This window comes from Marmota flaviventris, chromosome 9 (genome assembly GCF_047511675.1).
Source record: "Marmota flaviventris isolate mMarFla1 chromosome 9, mMarFla1.hap1, whole genome shotgun sequence".
Lineage (NCBI taxonomy): Eukaryota > Metazoa > Chordata > Mammalia > Rodentia > Sciuridae > Marmota > Marmota flaviventris.
This window is the reverse complement of record NC_092506.1, coordinates 109,271,564-109,276,824: the sequence shown is the minus strand read 5'-3', so window position 1 is coordinate 109,276,824 and position 5,261 is coordinate 109,271,564.

The following is a 5,261-nucleotide window of genomic DNA, read 5'->3' as shown; positions in this document are numbered from 1 at the left end:
TTGAATTTGTGGAATTAGGGGTTAGGTTTATTCATATAAGGTTATGACCTTTGATGGGAAGAAATTGTGTGTGTGTGTAGTGTGTGTGTGTGAGAGAGAGAGAGAGAGAGAGAGAGAGAGAGAGAGAGAGAATATGAGGATGAGCATATGTATGAGTGTTAATGTATTTCAGTGGGTGCCTTTATGTGAAGGTGAAGTTATAGAAAAAAGCATAAGGCCAGGCGTTTATGAGATAGATATGGAAGAGGAGTATTTCTTTCCCAGGGTGGTATTTGGAACAAGTGGGTTTCCAGAGAACAGGGAGAATAGGAAATGGAAGCAATCATGAGTTAACACTTACACAGTAACCTGAAGGGGTGTGTGTGTGTGTGTGTGTTGGGGGCAAGAGTAGCTAACTTCCTCGGCCTAGTGCCAGCATGAAGGCCAGAGAATGTGGCTGGGAATTTTCAGTGGCCAAGCTGGGGAGGCTTCTTGGTGGTCCAAAGTCTGCATGCCAGCTGCTTGTGGATGAGCTATTGCCCATGAGGGCAGTCTGAGGACAATCTCCCCGCCAATCTCACATTGATTACTACCTCTGACTCCCCCACAGTACACACACACAACGCCCAGTCCATTTGCATCCCCCCAGAGCCTGCAGCTTCCCTTCACTATCTCTGCTTGGACCCTATCCCAGGGTACTAATACAAATTGAGCATATGTGTTTTTTTTATGGGAAGGGGTAAAGGACCCCAATATCTATCCTGCTAGACTATGCTTGTGAATGGCCCAGCAGAGCTGCCAGCTTCTGAGTAATGATGCCAGGGGGCTGTGACCCAGCCGGCAGGAGCCAGAGGGCCAAACAGGAGGAGGAATCAGAGAGCAAAGACCAGGCACCCAGCTGGAAAGCAGACAGCAGGAGCTGCCCCCAGCAGGAGTCAGAGTTTGTTGGCTCAACCCCTGTACTGCTGAGATAATAAGCCAGGGCCCCCTACCCAAGAGAACCCCTATCCCCACAGGGTTCCACTGGAAGACCCTTCCAGGAGACACTTTGCCATACAACCCACCAAGTCGGGAAATATGGAGGCAATTGGGCAGAAATGTCCACATCCCAGAACAGATGTAACATAGGCTAGGGAGAAGGGCTTTCTTGGTTCCTGTTATAAAACTAGGTACACAGCAAGCAAGCACTCCATAAATACATGCTTAGTGAATACAGCTGATTAAATAGTTAATCCTCACAACTGCCCCTCTGGGCCTACTAGCCTCCTTCCCCCACCCCCTCTCTCTTCCTGTGTTAGGACTGCTTCTAGGACCACTGTAACAAACTGGCTCAAATTGAGTGGCTTAAAGCAACAGAAATGTATTTTCTCAGTTCTGGAAGCTAGAAGTCTGGTATCCAAGTGTCTGCTGAGCCATGCTCTCTCTGAGAGCTCTAGAGGAGGATCTTCCCTTGCCTCTTACAGCTTGCAGTGCTTGCCAACAATCCTTGGCATTCCTCAGCTTGTAAATGCAACACTTCATTTTTTCCCCTAATATTGTTGATTAAATCTAGGACCTGTGCATGATAGAGAAGCAGTATACCAGTGAGCAACACCCTCAGCCCCATCACTTCAATATTTCATACAGCCTTCTTCCCTTCTGTGGCTCTCTGTTATCTCTTCCTGTAAGGCCACTAGTCATTGGATTAGGGCTTGTCTTAATCTAGTATGACTCTATCTTAACTAATTATATCTGTCAAAGTCTAAACAAATTCTCTTCCAAATAAGGTCTCTTTGTGTGATGTGTGTGCACACATACATACACATATTATAGATTGAACACACATGCTATTGAGCTATACCTCTAGCTTCAAAGTCACATGGTGAACTTCTGGGTGGGCATGAAATTTTTCAGGGCGTACACTATTCAACTTAGTATACCTTCTTTTCCTTTGTTCTCCCTCCTTCCCCCTCCATTACTCCTGATGTCCCTAGAAGCTCTGTATTTCTATCCTTAAAAATGTTTTTATAGGGCTGGGGATGTGGCTCAAGCGGTAGCGCGCTCGCCTGGCATGCGTGCGGCCCGGGTTCGATTCTCAGCACCACATACAAACAAAGATGTTGTGTCCGCCAAATACTAAAAAATAAATGTTGAAAAAAAAATGTTTTTATAATGCATGCCATGCAAGGCTATTCAAGCAGAGTAAAAGAGCCCAAGATGAAAAGTCTTAGTCCCTACCCCATTAAGTTGTTTTCATCCTACAAACCCACTGATGGTTTCATGTTACCCTTCCAGATTATTAAAAAATGATAAGCATACATAAATAAAAGAACTATACTTAAGTAAATTGTTCATTGCTACACAGAAAAAAGCATATGCATTCACAATTTTCATAGATATTATCAAAATTGCCCTCCAAAATATTGCCACAGTTGATAATCTCAATTATCAGTAGTGTATGAGAGCTCCTGATTCCTCTCCAGGACCAAATATAATAATTTTTTTCTAGTCAATAGATGAAATATGCATTTAATTTTTGTTATACTCATTCTTATTTCAAAGGGAATTTGACCATGTTTCATATGTTTATTGACCACTTGCATATTTTTGCATGATTTGTCCTTATGTGATTGGGGAAAATTTATTATTTGTCTCTCAAATGTATGTTGCAATTTTCCCTCAGTTTGTCATTCAACTTTTAATTTTGAAATATTTTGCCTGATGAAAAAAAATAAAGTCAAATGCTATCAACATAATGTGACTTTTGGGGTTTTGTTATGCTTAAGAAGTCCTTCTGTTGCCAAGATAGAATAGAATCCTTACTTTCTTCTAATAATTCTAGGGTTTAATATTTTACACTTAGCCTTTCAATGCAACTAGACTTTATTTTTGTATAAAGATTAAGGTAAAGATACAATTTTCCCCTAAAACAGATAAGCAGCTATCTCAATTTTTTCCTTCACTGATTTGCAGGGCCACTTTTCTTATATGCAAAATTCCTGTGTGACTAGGAATCTCTGTTCTTCAGTTGATCTGTATGTTAACTCTCATGGCAATATTTATAGTTCAGTTATTGCAGTTCTGTAATTTATTTTACTATATGATAGTTTCTTTTCATTACTGTTAATGTTTAGACTTCTTCCAGCTATTCCTAAAAAAAAAAAAAAATAGATGGCCTTAAGTATCCTTCAATTAAGCTTTGAAAAAAATCTTTTTGAGACTTACTATTGAGTTACCTAGATTTATGGACCAATCTAAGAGATTTGATGTCTTCACAGTACTGATGTTTTCTTTTCAGGGACAAGATATTTGTATTTATTCATTCTCTAAATGAGGATTTATTGAACATCTACTCTATACAAAGCATTCTTTTGAAAATTAGGCATACATCAGTTACCAAAGTAACTGTTCTTGTGGAGCTTACCTTCTAATAGATAGATATGATAGACAAGAAACAAGATAAATCTGTTGAGTATATAGCAAGTTAAATAGTAATGAAAACTAGTAGTGGTGGGAGAAGCTAATTTGTTATTATTATTTTTATTTGTCCTACTTAGTTGTACATGACAGCAGAATGCATTTTAATTCATCATACACAAATGGAGTGCAACATTTCAATTCGATGGTTGTACACTATGCAGAGATGCACACCATTTGTTCAATCACACATGTACCTAGGGTAATGATGCCCATCTCATTCCACCATCTTTCCTACCCCCATAACCTCTCCCCACCCTTCTCTTTGCCCAATCCAAAGTTCCTCCATTCTTATCATGCCCCACCCCCCCATCATAGATCAGCATCCGCTAATCAGAGAAAACATTTGGCCTTTAGTTTTTTGGGATTGGCTTACTTCACTTAGCATAATATTCTCCAACTCCATTTATTTACCTGCAAATGCCACAATTTCATTTAAATGGGGTTCCTCAGATAAGTCTTCATTGAGAAAATTACATTTAAGTAAAGACCTTAGGTAAGTGAAGGAATGAGCCATGCTACCTTAAGAAAGAGACATTCCAGATGGAGAAATAGCAAGTACAAAAGCCCTGAGACAGTAGTATAGCTGGTGAGTTAAGGAAAAGGAAGATCTATGTGGGTAGAGTAACTAGGGAGAGACATCAAGAGTGAAGAGATTGCATAGTCCATGTAAGACATAACAAGGACTTTGGTAATTTTTTTTAATGAGATGAGAGTCATTAGAGAGATTTGACCAGAGGACTAACATATTCTACCCTATTTTTTAATAGGATTTCTCTGACTAGTATGCTGAGAATAGTCTGAGGATGGGGTAAAGGCAGGAGTCAAGAAAACCAGCTGGAAAAGATTTGTAGTGTATAGATAATTGATGCTGGTAGATAAGACCAGAGTGGTACCAGCAGTGGTGAGAAGTATGTGGATTCTGGATATATTTTCAAAACAGAACCTACAGCAGGGTACAGTGATGCACACCTGTAATCCCAGCAACTCGGGATGCTGAGACAGGAGGATTGCAAGTTGAGGCCAACTCAGCAACTTAGCAAGATCCTGTCTTAAAATTAAAAAAAAAAAAAATGACTGGGGATGTAGTTAGTGGTAGAGTATCCACAAGGGTTCAATCCCCTCCCTGTACCACAGGAAGAAATAGATCTAACAAAATTTTACTAAGATGAGAAAACCTAAAGGCATTCTAGATTCAGTGGAAAATATTAGGAGCTCAGTTCGGGGCATATTAAGTTTGTGATGCCTGTTAGAAATTCTAGAGCTGGAGCTGGGCATGGTGGCACGTGCCTATAGTCCCAGTGACTCAGGAGGTTGAAGCACAAGGATCACAAGTTTGAGCCAGCCTCAGCAACTTAGCAAAGCCCTAAGCAACTTATGGAGACCTTGTCTCAAAATAAAAAATAAAAAGGGCTGGGGATGTGACTCAATGGCTAAGGACCCTGGATTCAATCCCTGATACCAAAAAAGAAAGAAAGAAATCCCAGTGATGGCATCACATAGTCAGTTGAATAGACTCATCTGAAATTCAGAGGATCACATCTAGGATAGATGTATAAATTTGAGCACCCTTATCACATAAATGCATAAAGACCCAGAAGTAGATAAAGTCACCAAGGGAGATAGATTTAAAAAATGAGCAGGAACAAGGACTGGGCCACTGGGCACTGTAACATTTAGAATTTAGGAAACTGAAGAGGAAGAATAGAGAAGGCTGAGAGGACACCGGAGAGGTAAGAGAGATCTGGAAGAATGTGGCATCCTGTAAATTAACTGAAGAAAAGAGGAACAAGTGAAGGAGGAGGGAATGACCTTGGTGAATGGAA